This window comes from Rhinichthys klamathensis, unplaced genomic scaffold (genome assembly GCF_029890125.1).
Source record: "Rhinichthys klamathensis goyatoka isolate OS25496 unplaced genomic scaffold, OSU_Roscu_1.1 h1tg000272l_1, whole genome shotgun sequence".
In the NCBI taxonomy this organism is placed as follows: domain Eukaryota; kingdom Metazoa; phylum Chordata; class Actinopteri; order Cypriniformes; family Leuciscidae; genus Rhinichthys; species Rhinichthys klamathensis.
In genome coordinates, this window is record NW_026606792.1 from 1,552,501 (window position 1) to 1,573,614 (window position 21,114).

Consider the following 21,114-nt stretch of genomic DNA (forward strand, 5'->3'; position numbering starts at 1 on the left):
CTGATCTAACCCAGAGGTCGATGGATCGAAACCATCCTCTGCTAAGGCATCTTCACTTATGTCCATGTTTTATCCCAATAAAGAGCAACTTCCACATCTCGCTTGTTCATTCAGAAAATCTGTGTGTTTGTGTGTGTATGCCCTTTTAAAAACGCCTCATTGACTAAGCCACCTGAATGAGATTGACAATTAGTAGGGCAAGCGATTCATGCCCCAGTGGCCTATTGAAGTAGTCGTTCATCCGGATTACTTTGTGTGCTGGCCTTGTTTAAATACCAATGCTGTTGTTGTCACTGAAGCCAAAGTAATGTGGGCACATGAGCACAGGTTTTTAACAGCCCCAATTGCCTAATGGATAAGGCACTGGCCTCCTAAGCCAGGGATTGTGGGTTAGAGTTCCATCTGGGGTGGTTTTCAGCAGAGTGGCGCAGCGGAAGCGTGCTGGGCCCATAACCCAGAGGTCGATGGATCGAAACCATCCTCTGCTAAGACAGCCTTACTTATAAACATTCTCTGTACCTACTTGAAGAAAAGCTGTCACATCTCTGTGCTAAAACCCTTTGTTGTTTTCACCTGATCTCATTTATGACAGAGGCACTTCGTGTGCACTTCATGTGTGCCTAAACACAAGTCCTTTTGAAAACATCTGTGAATGGGAGTTCTTCTATGGCGAGCAGAGTGGCGCAGCGGAAGCGTGCTGGGCCCATAACCCAGAGGTCAATGGATCGAAACCATCCTCTGCTAAGACAGCTTTACTTATAAACATTCTCTGTACCTACTTGAAGAAAAGCTGTCACATCTCTGTGCTAAAACCCTTTGTTGTTTTCACCTGATCTCAATTCTGACAGAGGCACTTCGTGTGCACTTCATGTGTGCCTAAATGCAAGTCCTTTTGAAAACACCTGTGAATGGGAGTTCTTCTACGGCGAGCAGAGTGGATCAGCGGAAGCGTGCTGGGCCCATAACCCAGAGGTCGATGGATCGAAACCATCCTCTGGTAAGACAGCTTTACTTATAAACATACTCTGTTCCTACTTGAAGAAAAGCTGTCACATCTCTGTGCTAAAACCCTTTCTTGTTTTCACCTGATCTAACCCAGAGGTCGATGGATCGAAACCATCCTCTGCTAAGGCATCTTCACTTATGTCCATGTTTTATCCCAATAAAGAGCAACTTCCACATCTCGCTTGTTCATTCAGAAAATCTGTGTGTTTGTGTGTGTATGCCCTTTTAAAAACGCCTCATTGACTAAGCCACCTGAATGAGATTGACAGTTAGTAGGGCAAGCGATTCATGCCCCAGTGGCCTATTGAAGTAGTCGTTCATCCGGATTACTTTGTGTGCTGGCCTTGTTTAAATACCAATGCTGTTGTTGTCACTGAAGCCAAAGTAATGTGGGCACATGAGCACAGGTTTTTAACAGCCCCAGTGGCCTAATGGATAAGGCACTGGCCTCCTAAGCCAGGGATTGTGGGTTAGAGTCCCATCTGGGGTGGTTTTCAGCAGCGGAAGCGTGCTGGGCCCATAACCCAGAGGTCGATGGATCAAAACCATCCTCTGCTAAGACAGCTTTACTTATAAACATTCTCTGTACCTACTTGAAGAAAAGCTGTCACATCTCTGTGCTAAAACCCTTTGTTGTTTTCACCTGATCTCATTTATGACAGAGGCACTTCGTGTGCACTTCATGTGTGCCTAAACGCAAGTCCTTTTGAAAACACCTGTGAATGGGAGTTCTTCTACGGCGAGCAGAGTGGCGCAGCGGAAGCGTGCTGGGCCCATAACCCAGAGGTCGATGGATCAAAACCATCCTCTGCTAAGACAGCTTTACTTATAAACATACTCTGTTCCTACTTGAAGAAAAGCTGTCACATCTCTGTGCTAAGACCCTTTCTTGTTTTCACCTGATCTAACCCAGAGGTCGATGGATCGAAACCATCCTCTGCTAAGGCATCTTCACTTATGTCCATGTTTTATCCCAATAAAGAGCAACTTCCACATCTCGCTTGTTCATTCAGAAAATCTGTGTGTTTGTGTGTGTATGCCCTTTTAAAAACGCCTCATTGACTAAGCCACCTGAATGAGATTGACAATTAGTAGGGCAAGCGATTCATGCCCCAGTGGCCTATTGAAGTAGTCGTTCATCCGGATTACTTTGTGTGCTGGCCTTGTTTAAATACCAATGCTGTTGTTGTCACTGAAGCCAAAGTAATGTGGGCACATGAGCACAGGTTTTTAACAGCCCCAGTGGCCTAATGGATAAGGCACTGGCCTCCTAAGCCAGGGATTGTGGGTTAGAGTCCCATCTGGGGTGGTTTACAGCAGAGTGGCGCAGCGGAAGCGTGCTGGGCCCATAACCCAGAGGTCGATGGATTGAAACCATCCTCTGCTAAGACAGCTTTACTTATAAACATTCTCTGTACCTACTTGAAGAAAAGCTGTCACATCTCTGTGCTAAAACCCTTTGTTGTTTTCACCTGATCTCATTTATGACAGAGGCACTTCGTGTGCACTTCATGTGTGCCTAAACGCAAGTCCTTTTGAAAACACCTGTGAATGGGTGTTCTTCTATGGCGAGCAGAGTGGCGCAGCGGAAGCGTGCTGGGCCCATAACCCAGAGGTCGATGGATCGAAACCATCCTCTGCTAAGGCATCTTCACTTATGTCCATGTTTTATCCCAATAAAGAGCAACTTCCACATCTCGCTTGTTCATTCAGAAAATCTGTGTGTTTGTGTGTGTATGCCCTTTTAAAAACACCTCATTGACTAAGCCACCTGAATGAGATTGACAATTAGTAGGGCAAGCGATTCATGCCCCAGTGGCCTATTGAAGTAGTCGTTCATCCGGATTACTTTGTGTGCTGGCCTTGTTTAAATGCCAATGCTGTTGTTGTCACTGAAGCCAAAGTAATGTGGGCACATGAGCACAGGTTTTTAACAGCCCCAGTGGCCTAATGGATAAGGCACTGGCCTCCTAAGCCAGGGATTGTGGGTTCGAGTCCCATCTGAGGTGCTTTACAGCAAAGTGGCGAAGCGGAAGCGTGCTTGGTCCATAACCCAGAAGTCGATGGATCAAAACTATCCTCTCCTAATAAGGATACTTATAAACATTCTCAGTACCTACTTGAAGAAAAGCTGTCACATCTCTGTGCTAAAACCCTTTGTTGTTTTCACCTGATCTCATTTATGACAGAGGCACTTCGTGTGCACTTCATGTGTGCCTAAACGCAAGTCCTTTTAAAAACATCTGTGAATGGGAGTTCTTCTATGGCGAGCAGAGTGGCGCAGCGGAAGCGTGCTGGGCCCATAACCCAGCGGTCAATGGATCGAAACCATCCTCTGCTAAGACAGCTTTACTTATAAACATTCTCTGTACCTACTTGAAGAAAAGCTGTCACATCTCTGTGCTAAAACCCTTTGTTGTTTTCACCTGATCTCAATTATGACAGAGGCACTTCGTGTGCACTTCATGTGTGCCTAAATGCAAGTCCTTTTGAAAACACCTGTGAATGGGAGTTCTTTTTAGGCGAGCAGAGTGGCGCAGGGGAAGCGTGCTGGGCCAATAACCCAGAGGTCGATGGATCGAAACCATCCTCTGCTAAGACAGCTTTACTTATAAACATACTCTGTTCCTACTTGAAGAAAAGCTGTCACATCTCTGTGCTAAAACCCTTTCTTGTTTTCACCTGATCTAACCCAGAGGTCGATGGATCAAAACCATCCTCTGCTAAGGCATCTTCACTTATGTCCATGTTTTATCCCAATAAAGAGCAACTTCCACATCTCGCTTGTTCATTCAGAAAATCTGTGTGTTTGTGTGTGTATGCCCTTTTAAAAACGCCTCATTGACTAAGCCACCTGAATGAGATTGACAATTAGTAGGGCAAGCGATTCATGCCCCAGTGGCCTATTGAAGTAGTCGTTCATCCGGATTACTTTGTGTGCTGGCCTTGTTTAAATACCAATGCTGTTGTTGTCACTGAAGCCAAAGTAATGTGGGCACATGAGCACAGGTTTTTAACAGGCCCAGTGGCCTAATGGATAAGGCACTGGCCTCCTAAGCCAGGGATTGTGGGTTAGAGTCCCATCTGGGGTGGTTTTCAGCAGAGTGGCGCAGCGGAAGCGTGCTGGGCCCATAACCCAGAGGTCGATGGATCGAAACCATCCTCTGCTAAGACAGCTTTACTTATAAACATTCTCTGTACCTACTTGAAGAAAAGCTGTCACATCTCTGTGCTAAAACCCTTTGTTGTTTTCACCTGATCTCATTTATGACAGAGGCACTTCGTGTGCACTTCATGTGTGCCTAAATGCAAGTCCTTTTGAAAACACCTGTGAATGGGAGTTCTTTTTAGGCGAGCAGAGTGGCGCAGGGGAAGCGTGCTGGGCCCATAACCCAGAGGTCGATGGATCGAAACCATTCTCTGCTAAGACAGCTTTACTTATAAACATACTCTGTTCCTACTTGAAGAAAAGCTGTCACATCTCTGTGCTAAAACCCTTTGTTGTTTTCACCTGATCTCATTTATGACAGAGGCACTTCGTGTGCACTTCATGTGTGCCTAAATGCAAGTCCTTTTGAAAACACCTGTGAATGGGAGTTCTTTTTAGGCGAGCAGAGTGGCGCAGGGGAAGCGTGCTGGGCCCATAACCCAGAGGTCGATGGATCGAAACCATCCTCTGCTAAGACAGCTTTACTTATAAACATACTCTGTTCCTACTTGAAGAAAAGCTGTCACATCTCTGTGCTAAAACCCTTTCTTGTTTTCACCTGATCTCATTTATGACAGAGGCACTTCGTGTGCACTTCATGTGTGCCTAAATGCAAGTCCTTTTGAAAACACCTGTGAATGGGAGTTCTTTGACAGCAAGCAGAGTGGCGCAGCGGAAGCGTGCTGGGCCCATAACCCAGAGGTCGATGGATCGAAACCATTCTCTGCTAAGACAGCTTTACTTATAAACATACTCTGTTCCTACTTGAAGAAAAGCTGTCACATCTCTGTGCTAAAACCCTTTGTTGTTTTCACCTGATCTCATTTATGACAGAGGCACTTCGTGTGCACTTCATGTGTGCCTAAACGCAAGTCCTTTTGAAAACACCTGTGAATGGGAGTTCTTCGACAGCGAGCAGAGTGGCGCAGCGGAAGCGTGCTGGGCCCATAACCCAGAGGTCGATGGATCGAAACCATCCTCTGCTAAGACAGCTTTACTTATAAACATACTCTGTTCCTACTTGAAGAAAAGCTGTCACATCTCTGTGCTAAAACCCTTTGTTGTTTTCACCTGATCTCATTTATGACAGAGGCACTTCGTGTGCACTTGATGTGTGCCTAAACGCAAGTCCTTTTGAAAAGACCTGTGAATGGGTGTTCTTCTATGGAGAGCAGAGTGGCGCAGCGGAAGCGTGCTGGGCCCATAACCCAGAGGTCGATGGATCGAAACCATCCTCTGCTAAGACAGCTTTACTTATAAACATACTCTGTTCCTACTTGAAGAAAAGCTGTCACATCTCTGTGCTAAAACCCTTTCTTGTTTTCACCTGATCTAACCCAGAGGTCGATGGATCGAAACCATCCTCTGCTAAGGCATCTTCACTTATGTCCATGTTTTATCCCAATAAAGAGCAACTTCCACATCTCGCTTGTTCATTCAGAAAATCTGTGTGTTTGTGTGTGTATGCCCTTTTGAAAACGCCTCATTGACTAAGCCACCTGAATGAGATTGACAATTAGTAGGGCAAGCGATTCATGCCCCAGTGGCCTATTGAAGTAGTCGTTCATCCGGATTACTTTGTGTGCTGGCCTTGTTTAAATGCCAATGCTGTTGTTGTTGCCAAAGTAATGTGGGCACATGAGCACAGGTTTTTAACAGCCCCAGTGGCCTAATGGATAAGGCACTGGCCTCCTAAGCCAGGGATTGTGGGTTCGAGTCCCATCTGGGGTGGTTTACAGCAGAGTGGCGCAGCGGAAGCGTGCTGGGCCCATAACCCAGAGGTCGATGGATCGAAACCATCCTCTGCTAAGACAGCTTTACTTATAAACATTCTCTGTACCTACTTGAAGAAAAGCTGTCACATCTCTGTGCTAAAACCCTTTGTTGTTTTCACCTGATCTCATTTCTGACAGAGGCACTTCGTGTGCACTTCATGTGTGCCTAAAAGCAAGTCCTTTTGAAAACACCTGTGAATGGGAGTTCTTCAACAGCGAGCAGAGTGGCGCAGCGGAAGCGTGCTTGGCCCATAACCCAGAGGTCGATGGATCGAAACCATCCTCTGCTAAGACAGCTTTACTTATAAACATACTGTGTTCCTACTTGAAGAAAAGCTGTCACATCTCTGTGCTAAAACCCTTTGTTGTTTTCACCTGATCTCATTTATGACAGAGGCACTTCATGTGTGCCTAAAAGCAAGTCCTTTTGAAAAAACCTGTGGATGGGAGTTCTTCTACGGCGAGCAGAGTGGCGCAGCGGAAGCGTGCTGGGCCCATAACCCAGAGTTCGATGGATCGAAACCATCCTCTGCTAAACCTTCTTTACTTAAATACATGCTCTGTTCCTACTTGAAGAAAAGTTGCCTCTGCGGTGTGCTAAAATCTTCTGCATTTTTCACCTGTTCTAATTGATGACAGAAGAGCACTTCAAGTGTGCCTTAACGCATGTCATTTTAAAAACAGTAGGGTATGGCAAGTCTGTTGTCCGGAGCAGATTGGCGCAGCGGAAGCGTGCTGGGCCCATAACTAGGGATGGCTGCCGCGAAACAGTCGTTCCGAAGCTTTGCGAGATCCCGAAGCGCAGATGTTTCGAAACACTGATCCGAAGCGTGATTCAAAACACCCATGTCACGTGACTATGGCCAAACGAAGCCTCGAAATGTTTCACTAAGTGTTTCAGCAGGTGTGATCTGCCGAATCAGCGTTTGATTGACACGGACGGAAACAGACCACACAATCGCACATCTGTATAAAAGTGAAATCAACGCATATTGACCTCGTGGGTTTTTGTGAGAGGAGTTTGATTTTGAGATAGCGGATGTTCTGCCCTTTATCTCAAACGCCTTGCTTGAGTATGCAGTCAGATAACGCCTCCCAAAGACAACAGACACAGGGGTTGTTTCCAAGGTTTACTGTTGCCCAAGGAATAACGTAAAGCTGTAAAAATACAAAATACAGAATTCTAAATGTACAGTCAATTACATGTTCACATAAGCACAACAAAGGCTTTTACATTGCATATAGTTAGCATCCACTATATCGGAAACAGATTGTGCAATTCACGAAACAAAGAAAACTACATTTACATCTGAGATATAAGATATAACAATTAAATAAGCATAGGAATTATAATGTAGCAACATCTACATACCGAAAGTGCCTTCAAAACAACTTAAATAAAGGAGCAATAGTAGCCATGACCGCATGCTCTTCTTTGCTGCTGGGCTCACATTTGTGATGTCATAATATAAGGACTTTAACAATATTATATGCAATACCCAACTTTGAACAGAAGGGGTCACTTTACTACAACTTTTATATCAAATAAATGCAGAATGTTCATATAGAACAGCACACTCCCCGTCTGGTATTCGGGGAATACCAAACCTTCTTACTTGATTTTAAACCTGAACAGTCTATTCCGAATCTTCATGGAGGAGGAGTACTATCTCATTAATAGGTCTCAGAAACAGTTTGGGTCCATCTTTCCCAATGATTTTTACTTGTACTTTTCGAACTCGCCCGTCTTGGCTGGGGTAAGTTTCCGTTATGATGCCCAGGGGCCAATCGTTCCGTTTTGACTGACAGTCCTTGAGTAGAACTATACATCCTTTGGAAACGTTGGGCTGTTGGTGTTGCCATTTCCGTCGATGCTGTAGGGTTGAAAGGTACTGTTTACGCCATCTTTTGTTCTCTGAAATACATCCCATTCTGCTAGTCTTTGAGTCCGCTCCTTCATAAGGGACTTGGTAAGTGAGTCGCTTTGGGATCTATCCTTCACAGTGTAGTTATTAGGACATGGGTGAAAGTATGTAGACTGACCGTTCTCCATAATGTTGGTGTGATAAGTTTGGATGAAAGTCGGTTTATGAACTTTCCCGAGGCACATGTCTCCAATGATTACCCACCCGAAGTCCAACTTTTGCGCAAAAGGAGCATTTGGTGGCCCATTCACTTGCTTATGAGCTTTGTGGACTCTGATCATATCTCTGCCTAACAGGAGAAGAATGGGAACATCATGATCGGGCTCTGGAATGTACCTTGCAAGATATTTTAGGTGCCTGTGGTTACTAACTACTTCTGGAGTGGGGATTTCAGAGCGATTGTCTGGGATTTCGTTACACTCAAGTAGCACTGGTAAAGGTAAGACTAAGCTTCCATCAAAGGATTCCACTTGAAAGCCTCGTGCTAGCCTGCCTTCTGTTTCGACTGTGCCTGCGCATGTTTTGAGAGTGTAGGCTACGTTACACTCTGTAATGCCAAACAGATCGAAGAATTCTGATCTTGCGAGCGATCTGTTGCTTTGATCATCTAGTATCACATATGTTTTGACTGCCTTTTCAGGGTGGCCTTCAGGAAAAATTTTCACGAGACATACCTTGGAGCATGAGCGTGGAAGTTGACTGTCTCCACATACCTCTGTACAAGCTGAGGAAACCTCAGATTCCACAGGTACGTCCTCGCTTACTTTGTGATCCTCCGATGTCAGGAATTGTGGTTCTTTCATCCATGGTGCTGGGCCTGGATGTAGCGCTGCCATGTGGGTAATGCTGCCACATTCTGAACACTTAACATCCTGGTCACAGTCCTTTGCCATGTGGAATATGGAGCTGCAACATTTAAAGCATATGCCTTGTTGTTTGAGCAATGACTTTCTCTCTTCCATAGGTTTCATCCTGAATCCTCTACATCTGGACAGAGGGTGAGGCTTATTGTGTAGAAAGCACTGTTTTGCTGGATTTACTCTATTTTTTAATTCACTGGCAGCTGATGAATTCTCGGAGGAGACATGTGTCTTGTGTGTGATGACAGCTCTGGGAAAAACAGGTTTGTTTAACTGTCAGTTTGGTTTGTGAGTTTCTTCCTGTACAGCTGTGAGAAAGAAACTTGGATCATTGCGCATTTTAGCTTGCTGACACACAAAGTCTACTAAGAACTTAAAGGGAGGAAAGGAAACTCTGCAGTCCTCTTTGTACTTAGATCCCACCGTGAGCCACTTCTCTTGTAAGCTGAATGGCAATTTCTGAATTATCGGATTTACTCCCCGTGGTGTGTCTAGATAGGAAAGACCCATTAGATCGCCATCCTGCTTAGCTGCCTGGATTTCCATGAGCAAATCTCCCAGCTCGCGCAGTCTGTGACTGTCTCTGTTGGCTATTTTGGGGAAGCTCTCCAGTTTAGAGAATAGAGCACTTTCTACCATTTCCGGCGACCCATATGTCTCATAAAGTCTGTCCCAAATAAGATGGAGCCCTTGTAACGGATGGTTAATGTGCACAGCTCTTATCCGTTTTGCATGCTCAGCTGACTCACGCCCCAGCCATTTTACTAGCAAGTCCATCTCCTCGCTAGGTGAGAGGTTAAGGTCTTTAGTGGCATTTATGAAGGATGCCCTCCATGCTCTAAAAGTCTCTGGATGATCATTAAACTGCGTAAGGCCGGTAGACACTAATTCACGTCTTGCGATAAACTTGACGACATCAGACATTTGATTATTTGCATATAGATTACCTTGATACTGTCCAGCTTGTAAAGGTGTAGCTGACTGAGTCTGATAATAGTCGAGCGGCACCCTTCTGTCTCCGCTCCTTTCCTCACTGCCTGGAAATGGTGTAGATCGTGGGTGATAAACATCTCGAGGTGACCTGAAGTACGCCTCATGCTGAGCCCGGAGTGTAAACTGTACATCCTTGGATTGCGAAATGGTAGGGTACTGCACACACTCTGCATCGACAGGCTGAGACTTGGGAGGTATGGCATAAAAACCACGCTGGCCCTCCTGTTGCAAGTAGGATTCCGTAGTCTGTGGTTTTTGCACTTCTGAAACATTTATGCCTCCATTATCGTAAAACGGCCCATCCAGCACTGGCATTTGTGAATCTACGGCACTATCCGCTTGTTCCGATAAATAAGCCTGTGTGCGTTCTGCTGTATCCTCTATAGGTAGGTCTATTACACTCTCATTCCCTCTACTTTCTTGCTCTGCAGCTGTTTCTAAAGCCTCTGCCTTCGCTTGTATGGCTGCAGCCTTTTTTTGCAGCCTTAAAGTCTCTAGTGATGCCTCAAGCTGTGCTTGTTGTATTTTAAGTTCACTTTCTTTCTTTGCAAACGCTATTTCTGCTTTAGCCGCTTCAGCCTCTGCTCTAGCCATTGCGGCAGCTGTGGTTACGGCCGATGAGCCTCGTGAGCGCCGTGACGAACATGATACATTAGATGCTTGCCTCCGTGATCCAGACTTGAAGCTTGCCTTAGACATTGTAGGAGGAATATCACCTTATGGGCTAGCTTGCTCCCCGCCGTGGAGTTAGAAACTAGAAGTTGGTCACCGAAGAGTTTTCGTTTTACTGTTCTGCCCTTTATCTCAAACGCCTTGCTTGAGTATGCAGTCAGATAACGCCTCCCAAAGACAACAGACACAGGGGTTGTTTCCAAGGTTTACTGTTGCCCAAGGAATAACGTAAAACTGTAAAAATACAAAATACAGAATTCTAAATGTACAGTCAATTACATGTTCACATAAGCACAACAAAGGCTTTTACATTGCATATAGTTAGCATCCACTATATTGGAAACAGATTGTGCAATTCACGAAACAAAGAAAACTACATTTACATCTGAGATATAAGATATAACAATTAAATAAGCATAGGAATTATAATGTAGCAACATCTACATACCGAAAGTGCCTTCAAAACAACTTAAATAAAGGAGCAATAGTAGCCATGACCGCATGCTCTTCTTTGCTGCTGGGCTCACATTTGTGATGTCATAATATAAGGACTTTAACAATATTATATGCAATACCCAACTTTGAACAGAAGGGGTCACTTTACTACAACTTTTATATCAAATAAATGCAGAATGTTCATATATACCCCTTTTCCACCAAAAATGAACTGGTTCGGAACTGGTGCTGGTTCAAAGTTGGTTCGGAGTTGGTTCAACTTGCGAACCTTCTCAGAACCTGTTTGTTTTTCCACTGACTAGAGCGCCCAGCGAACGACGTCGTTACGTCACTGTGTACGTCGCCATACATCTTAGCTAGAAACGCTTGCAAGTACAACATTACTTTGGGATTATCTCTAACTCGTGAACCAAGAAGGCTTTAAAAACAATTGAAATATGTAAGTCTTTTAATGTTTTCCTTTGATATGTAATCTTTTCTGATTAGTTATGTACTCCTGTCTTGTGTCTTTTTTTCTTTCCATTTATTTGTTCTATATTGTGACTGTTTTCTCCTTTGCTTACATAACGTGTTCAATAAAAAAAATAAACTAGAAACGCTTGCGCCAACTTCAAGCATAACAATTACAATGGCGGACTACATCGTGTTTCTGCAAATGTTTTTCCTGGCTTTGCGATTCTATATTATGTCAGAAAATATGTTATCTAAACCCGCCCCCAGCCCCCGACGTAAGCATGACGTGGTAAAAGAACGGTTCTAGTCCAGCAAAGAGTTGGTGCCGCTTTGGAACCAGTTTTCCTGGCCGAGAACCGGTTCTTTGCCTGTCGAAACACAAAGAACTGGTTCGCGCGCAGGCACCGGCTCCGAACCGGCTCTCAAAATGCGTTGGTGGAAAAGGGGTAATAGAACAGCACAGCGGATTTTGGTGATATATTGCGATTTGATTAGTTATAGGCTATTTAGGCTTAGCCTACATTTAAATTTACACAACACATTGACTGATAGGCTAGAGACAGACAGAGTATAGCCTACATATAGTGACACATTAATAGATGCATAGATATAAATATAGACAGATAGATTAATAGATAGATTTGCCCAGAACTCATGATCCACTAACTTACTGGAAAGAGAGAGCAGTAATCTTTCCTCATTTGTATGTCCTAGCTAAAAAATATCTTTGCATGCCAGCAGCAACAAATGTCCCTTGTGAGAGGATTTTTTCAAAGGCTGGAGAAATTATCTGTAAAAAAAGAAGTAGGCTAAGTCCTTCCACAGCAGAGAAATTCATATTTTTGAATAAAAATCTCTAAAAAAGTGAGACATTGTGGCTTGATTTCTTTTATTAATGTTCATTTTGCAGGACCAAAATAACATTATGCACAGTGAGGAGCCTATAGGTTACAAGATTCACATATTAGAAAAATACAATAATAAAAAAATAAAAAAATTTAATGGCTCGTCAAGGTTGTTTCAGATCAACACCTGCGAGTGACCACTAGGTGTCACAGTGGAGACGGGTGTCGGATTGATTCGAAGCCTCGAAACAATATGCCCCATTTGGTTCAACTGTTTCATTGCTTCACGAAGCCTCGATCTGCCCATCACTACCCAAAACCCAGAGGTCGATGGATCGAAACCATACTCTGCTAAGACAGCTTTACTTATAAACATACTCTGTACCTACTTGAAGAAAAGCTGTCACATCTCTGTGCTAAAACCCTTTGTTGTTTTCACCTGATCTCATTTATGACAGAGGCACTTCGTGTGCACTTCATGTGTGCCTAAACGCAAGTCCTTTTGAAAACACCTGTGAATGGGTGTTCTTCTATGGCGAGCAGAGTGGCGCAGCGGAAGCGTGCTGGGCCCATAACCCAGAGGTCGATGGATCGAAACCATCCTCTGCTAAGACAGCTTTACTTATGTACATGCTCTCTTCCTACTTGAAGAAAAGTTGCCTCAGCGGTGTGCTAAAACCCTCTGCATTTTTCACCTGTTCTAATTGATGACCGAAGAGGGTCCCACTTTATATTAAGTGGCCCTAATACCTGTGAACTTACATGGTTACTAGATATGTACTTAGTATGTAACTACAGTGTAAATACACATTGGTACATAGTATCTACAACTGTAATATTTGTGTAACTACACATATGTAACAACCCACGGAAAGGTATGTGTAAGTACAAATGTGTAACAGGACATTAGTAACAACACTTTTTCCACTACAGTAAGTACACATGTGTAACAGGCATTATGTAACTACATTTTGTAACAACAATATGTATTCACACAAGTTGTTCCACTTCCACACGCAGTCTTCCATACTGTAGTTACCAGTTAAGAACACACTGAAACCATGATGATTCATATGTGTATACCATGTATTTACTATATGACCGGCAGGACTTATGTTGAATTACAGCTAAAGTTTTCCCTTGTGGTACCAGTGTACTTACATGGTGTTACGCACCCTTAGACAAAGTCAATAAAGGGGCAACATTGAGGTAGTGATCAGAAGGTGGTGTGATTAAGATGGCAAAAGACAAAACGTAACGAGGTACTGTGAAAATAAAGTACAATTTATTGTACATAAGTGAAATATTAAAGCAAAAAGATGAATAACAATAATAATATTTGTGTTGGACACAAAGAATGCTAAACAAAATAAACAGACAGAGAGATATCAAATAAATAAATAACCCAAGAGAATAAGGACGTAGATGGTGAAGCCAAATTAAAGAAAAGAACAAAACAAACTCAGTTTAACTAATCCCAACCTCTCAACTAACTAATAACAAAAAGAAAACAAAAGACACAATTCTTCAGCGCAAAGCGCCATCTCTAACTGCTCTAACTAATAACAAAACATCCAAGGGTGGCGTTCACTTCCTTACCTGGTGTTTGTATACATCGAGTTTGCTAAGTGTTGCTGTGTACGTCACGTGACATATTACCTGTCCGAATTTCTCTTGGTAACTGGAAAACACGCCATCATGGCAGAACACATTACTCTTGGCAATCTCAGAACACGCCGTCATGGCAGAACACATTACACTTGGTAATCTCAGAACACGCCGTCATGGCAGAACACATTACACTTGGTAATCTCAGAACAGGCCGTCATGGCAGAACACATTACACTTGGCAATCTCAGAACACGCCGTCATGGCAGAACACATTACACTTGGCAATCTCAGAACACGCCGTCATGGCAGAACACATTACACTTGGCAATCTCAGAACACGCCGTCATGGCAGAACACATTACACTTGGCAATCTCAGAACAGGCCGTCATGGCAGAACACATTACACTTGGCAATCTCAGAACAGGCCGTCATGGCAGAACACATTACACTTGGTAATCTCAGAACACGCCGTCATGGCAGAACACATTACACTTGGCAATCTCAGAACACGCCGTCATGGCAGAACACATTACACTTGGCAATCTCAGAACAGGCCGTCATGGCAGAACACATTACACTTGGCAATCTCAGAACAGGCCGTCATGGCAGAACACATTACACTTGGTAATCTCAGAACACGCCGTCATGGCAGAACACATTACACTTGGCAATCTCAGAACAGGCCGTCATGGCAGAACACATTACTCTTGGCAATCTCAGAACAGGCCGTCATGGCAGAACACATTACACTTGGTAATCTCAGAACACGCCGTCATGGCAGAACACATTACACTTGGCAATCTCAGAACACGCCGTCATGGCAGAACACATTACACTTGGCAATCTCAGAACACGCCGTCATGGCAGAACACATTACACTTGGCAATCTCAGAACAGGCCGTCATGGCAGAACACATTACACTTGGCAATCTCAGAACAGGCCGTCATGGCAGAACACATTACACTTGGTAATCTCAGAACACGCCGTCATGGCAGAACACATTACACTTGGCAATCTCAGAACAGGCCGTCATGGCAGAACACATTACTCTTGGCAATCTCAGAACAGGCCGTCATGGCAGAACACATTACACTTGGCAATCTCAGAACACGCCGTCATGGCAGAACACATTACACTTGGCAATCTCAGAACAGGCCGTCATGGCAGAACACATTACACTTGGCAATCTCAGAACACGCCGTCATGGCAGAACACATTACACTTGGCAATCTCAGAACACGCCGTCATGGCAGAACACATTACACTTGGCAATCTCAGAACACGCCGTCATGGCAGAACACATTACACTTGGCAATCTCAGAACAGGCCGTCATGGCAGAACACATTACACTTGGTAATCTCAGAACACGCCGTCATGGCAGAACACATTACACTTGGCAATCTCAGAACACGCCGTCATGGCAGAACACATTACACTTGGCAATCTCAGAACAGGCCGTCATGGCAGAACACATTACACTTGGCAATCTCAGAACACGCCGTCATGGCAGAACACATTACACTTGGTAATCTCAGAACACGCCGTCATGGCAGAACACATTACACTTGGCAATCTCAGAACACGCCGTCATGGCAGAACACATTACACTTGGCAATCTCAGAACAGGCCGTCATGGCAGAACACATTACTCTTGGTAATCTCAGAACACGCCGTCATGGCAGAACACATTACACTTGGTAATCTCAAAACACGCCGTCATGGCAGAACACATTACACTTGGTAATCTCAGAACACGCCGTCATGGCAGAACACATTACACTTGGCAATCTCAGAACAGGCCGTCATGGCAGAACACATTACACTTGGTAATCTCAGAACACGCCGTCATGGCAGAACACATTACACTTGGTAATCTCAAAACACGCCGTCATGGCAGAACACATTACTCTTGGTAATCTCAGAACACGCCGTCATGGCAGAACACATTACTCTTGGTAATCTCAAAACACGCCGTCATGGCAGAACACATTACTCTTGGTAATCTCAAAACACGCCGTCATGGCAGAACACATTACTCTTGGTAATCTCAGAACACGCCGTCATGGCAGAACACATTACACTTGGTAATCTCAGAACACGCCGTCATGGCAGAACACATTACACTTGGTAATCTCAAAACACGCCGTCATGGCAGAACACATTACACTTGGTAATCTCAGAACACGCCGTCATGGCAGAACACATTACACTTGGTAATCTCAAAACACGCCGTCATGGCCGAAAGAAAAAACAACAGGACAATGTCTGTAACAGAAAATAACAAACACAAAAGCGACAAGCAGAGCGACAGAAAGAAACAAGCTGACATGCGCTCCTCTCAGCTTCCTTTTAAACTCGCGTGGTAAACTTGATAGGTTGCGGGAGGAAATATGACGTCACGACGTAGATGATGATTGACATCTCTCTCTGCCTACAGCGGACGAGTGGTGACGCAACCCTAAGAGTGTGATAGAGAAAGAGAAACAAAAGACACATATACGCGAGACCACAGGGACGTAACACATGGTAACTCCTCAGGAACTCTGCACGTGATACAATGTGTTAAACTGTCATAACTTACATGTATTATGCAAAACCCAAACCTCTGTGCAACTGTACTAACAGTGTACTTACATGGTAACTCCTCAGGAACTGTCCACTTAATATAAAGTGTAAAACGGTCATAACTTACTGTGTATTATGCAAAACCCAAACCTCTGTGCAACTGTACTAACAGTGTACTAACATGGTAACTCCTCAGGAACTGTCCACTTAATATAAAGTGTAAAACGGTCATAACTTACTGTGTATTATGCAAAACCCAAACCTCTGTGCAACTGTACTAACAGTGTACTAACAACTCCTCAGGAACTGTCCACTTAATATAAAGTGTAATTGTTAGGGTCATTGTTGTGTACCACAGTAATGCAAAACACAAGGTTACGTAGTGGATATTAAACTCTGAAATATAAATGTGATAGTTATGCTTTGATAGATTCTGGGATATTACGGCATAGCACTTTTATAGATTTACTCTTTATTTTAGATTTTTTTATTTGACATTGTGGTGACATATTTGCCTTTACAGTAAATTACAGTGTTCTGTAAACAATAAACATACACTTTAATAGCCTACACTTTAAAACCTTAAAAATACCTTGTTTAATCGTTTAACCATTTTGTAGTATTTATTTACCGTGAGACACAAAAAGCGTTTTCTCCAATAAAGCACAACATAAATTCACAAAAAACATAAATTGTATTAGCCTGATGTAATCCAAATCTTTAGAATCCATACGTTGTTTGCAAGAAACAGATCCAAATTCAGCCCTTTATGATCTTCATCTCCATTTCTCAGCAGCGACCGCCAACGTCAAATCCCGCGCTCAGGCGCGCTGGTGATGAATTCAAATTAAAAAAATGCGCCTTCAAGAAGCTTTACGACATGTTTTACGGCCGTGATATCAAACGCTCATTGGTTCTCGCCTGCTTCGTCACAGATTGCGACATGCCGTGTTTCAGTCGGTGTAGTACATTTGAAATGGAGAAGCGCGCGCGCCTTCACAGAGCGAACCGAAACCGGATTAACATTTTCATGGATTAATAATTTATACTCTGATCTGTACCTCATACACAACTATTATAATACTGCCAGAGAGGACTGCGGCTGCAACGCATCATCATGTGAACGACTTTTGGTACCGGTTTTGACATTTTCGCAATAAACAAATTATTGTGAAATTTATAACGTTACTTGTCTGTCTGTTATGTTTTTATTTTCTTCATAAGTGTAGCCTACGTAGTTTTAAGGAATGGTTATGGGTAGGTTTAGGGGTATGAGTAGGATTAGTGGCTCAAAATATATTTTAATGCTATTGTTAATAAAACTATGAGAGGTTTGGGTTTGCTGAGATGCTCTGTTATGACCGTTTTACACTTTATATTAAGTGGACAGTTCCTGAGGAGTTACCATGTTAGTACACTGTTAGTACAGTTGCACAGAGGTTTGGGTTTTCAGACATCATGACTTTGCGTAAACATACACGCAACTTTCAAGTCAAGTGGCGTGTTATCTATACGCATTTTCAGCTATCCGCGTGTATGTCCACGCCGAAATCTTTTGCGTGTACCGTAATTCCTCAAATAAAGACCGGTATTCAAATAAACGCCGGGGAAATTAAGGCCGGGGAAAAACTAGTGTGAATAGGTGCACTTTAAATGAGTGTACACTCAAAGACGGACGCGCTCAGCGCTTGTCATATATCACAACTATTCAGTGTTTTTAACCACATGTTTATTTTAGGTTTCAGACATTTAAATAGATATGATTTATAGCAAAACAATAAATTTATAGTTTGTAAAATACACAATGGTGTCTATGGAAGCAGCAATAACAATCCATTCAAATATATTTGGCGACGTCCCAGCTAACACAAATACGTGACTGTTACGTAACTGCAACGTAATCTGGTGACCAAACTTTCGTCGTGACGTGACAACGTAACCAGTTACGTCGTGGCAACCGGAAAAGTGAAATTCCCAGATTCGTTGTCACGACGTAACTTTGTAACGTCGTCAGTAAGTAACTGCGACGTTGTGGCAACGTCGTGGATCAACAGTCGTGTGTTGGTAACCAGTTGGTCATTTTAGTTTTAATTAATATGGGCGGACAAGCAGTGGTCTAATTTAACTTGTCCTCATTTGCCCAAAACTATTTTGGAGACTTTTCAACGACATACGAAAGATACAGACTCAGTATTTGGTTAATTCAGTTCATTTACTACAGAACAAAGCACAAACAACAGCAAAAACAGTGTGCAAACAGGTTTATAAACATTTAAAGAAGAAGGTTTTATATGAATATAAATAAAATAACGTAATAAATGTAATGTAAAAATAAATAAATAATGGTTTTCTATTTTAATATACTTTAAAATATAATTTAATCCTGTGATGCAAAGCTGAATTTTCATAATCATTAATCCAGTCTTCAGTGTTACATGATATAATATTATACACAGGAATAAATTACACTACTATATATTCACATGTTTTACATTATGATAATATTTCACAATATTACTGGGTTTTTTTTTTTTTGGTTTGTTTGTTTTTTTTTTTTGTCAAATAAATGCAAAGGCTTGATAAGCAGAATAGACTTCTTCCAAAAAATATTAAAAATAGTAACGTTTCCAAACTTTTGACCGGTACTGTATGATTTTATACAAAATAAATAGTAGTTAATAAGATTGACACTGTATTATATCTAGTATTATTGAAGCAAAACAGAGTTTCAGTGCATTTTGTAGATTTTTAGTCTTCGAGAAAATAGCAAACCTCTTTTCTTTCCTTTCTCTCACAAACACAACACATCAGTTACACCTTTTTCTTCATTGCAGGTGCACAAATCCTATTCTACAAATTACCAAACTCATAGGGTCATATTTTTGTTGATAAACAGTAACATTTTGGCCAATTATGCATATTTCTTGGTGTATAATTTTGTGAATCATCTATACTGTTTGGCTATTCTCATGTGGTCACAGTTCACTTTTCATTCACAGTCACATATGCTCAAACCCCGTGTGGCCACGCCTTAAATGTGAACATTTCTTACTTTGTGATTTGTAAAACAAAAAAAAGTATTTGTGCACCTCCAATGAAGAATTTGAAAAGCAGCAACTGCAGTGTTTTTTATGAAAGAGAAAAAAAGTTTGAAACTTCTGTAAAAAAACACAAAAAACTTTCTCTCTGTGACTTTAAATGTACTGATGTCTGACTACTTTACACCTTCAGATTCCACAGTCACAGGTGCTCAGTTTTGCTATAATAAAACCTATACAGAACATGGTAGTAATCAGCCATCCATGCAAAAGCAGAGGTCGGTGTGGTGTTCAGGTACATCAGTCCAGGCTAACATCTCATGCCTTGATGCTGCGGATCCCAGAAAACCTGCAATACAAACATAGTACAGTTCAAAATCTATCATACATACATCTCATCTGGTATCACAAATTATCATTCCACGTTCAATTAAAAATTAGGGTTAGGTTAAATGCTCAATATTAGGGCTGCACAATATTGAAAACCTTAAAAAATATATTTTGTTTATCTGCTGCTATATATATTGTGATATAAAAACAAATTTCAAGAGATTATTTATTTAGAGGAGTAAATCTGCATTGAAAATTATAAACAAATTACAAGCATGGATAAATTCAATAGAAGAAAAATACAATTGAAGGAGTGCATTTTGTTTTTTAGGAAAATCTAACTTATCAGGTACGGATATTGAATTATACTTATGTAAAATAAGTCTTAGTCTGAGGTACAGCCTCTCCCTACTTTTACAAAAATTAAAAACAACCAGGCTGAAAAACGCATGACACCCCTCCTAATCCTCACAGAATTTGCAAGACAATGTCTATAATAAATAGTGTGTGTAATTTTTTCAGTACCGTCAGCAGAACTGATAACGTCTGGGCTTATCGATACTGCGGTCTTCCTTAATTTGGCCCCAGGGCCCGTTTAATGTTTAATACCGTGTTTCGGTACCCATCCCTACGTATGGGTGAGTTCATATGGATGAAGGCCTGTTGTGTTCTGTCTCTTGGTTTGTGATAGTGGCAGCTATTGTGAAACTCACCTTCGTCATGTACTGAGTGTGGATGGCATCAAGATCTTGTCCTGAAGAATCACAGGGTCAAATGATATCTCATCTGGTAACAAGAGCATAGCCATAACTTTAAAAACTCTAATGATATCTTTACCCCCTGATATTGCATTGGGGATATACACTCAAACATTTTAAAGGCTAGGAGTATGAGCCATGAGTAAACTGGAAAGATATCTGTGAAAAATAACTTGCGTGTCTAAAGTTGTCGACCCCCTGAATTCAGCATTTGAAAGTAAAAAGAATTTCAGTATTTATCAGTAAAAAATGTGTCACACAGAGCCAACAATGTTTCATAGAATTTACAATAGAACACAAAGGGTTTATTACAAGGAAGCAAGCTAGAGCAGAGATGAAATGCAGAAAAGATAAAGAATATATATAAAAAAAATCTTAAGGTAATATATTGTGCAATAAATGTATATGAAATTATAATCATGATTAAACTATAATTCCCCCTTTGTTGTGGAGGTTTTTTCCTGTCCCTCCTGAAATCACTTATTATCAATCTTTGCAAGTGACGTCATTAACGTCATTAACAGTACGTTACAGTGAATTATTTCAGATTAAATAAATTAGCTTACTTCCAATCAACACAAAAATGTGGTTAAAAACCCAAACTTATGTAAAACAAG

At 42.1% G+C, this 21,114-nt stretch overlaps 4 non-coding genes across 4 annotated transcripts; all 4 read left to right on the top strand.

The window, feature by feature from the left end:
• Window positions 1-1,422: 1,422 nt before the first annotated feature.
• trnar-ccu (transfer RNA arginine (anticodon CCU)) lies at window positions 1,423-1,495 on the top strand. The gene has a single exon. It is a non-coding gene; the product is annotated as a tRNA-Arg (tRNA).
• Window positions 1,496-2,241: 746 nt separating this feature from the next.
• trnar-ccu (transfer RNA arginine (anticodon CCU)) lies at window positions 2,242-2,314 on the top strand. Its single transcript has one exon. It is a non-coding gene; the product is annotated as a tRNA-Arg (tRNA).
• A 627-nt stretch (window positions 2,315-2,941) lies between these two features.
• trnar-ccu (transfer RNA arginine (anticodon CCU)) lies at window positions 2,942-3,014 on the top strand. The gene has a single exon. It is a non-coding gene; the product is annotated as a tRNA-Arg (tRNA).
• Window positions 3,015-5,871: 2,857 nt separating this feature from the next.
• Window positions 5,872-5,944, top strand: trnar-ccu (transfer RNA arginine (anticodon CCU)). Its single transcript has one exon. It is a non-coding gene; the product is annotated as a tRNA-Arg (tRNA).
• The last annotated feature ends 15,170 nt before the right edge of the window (window positions 5,945-21,114 follow it).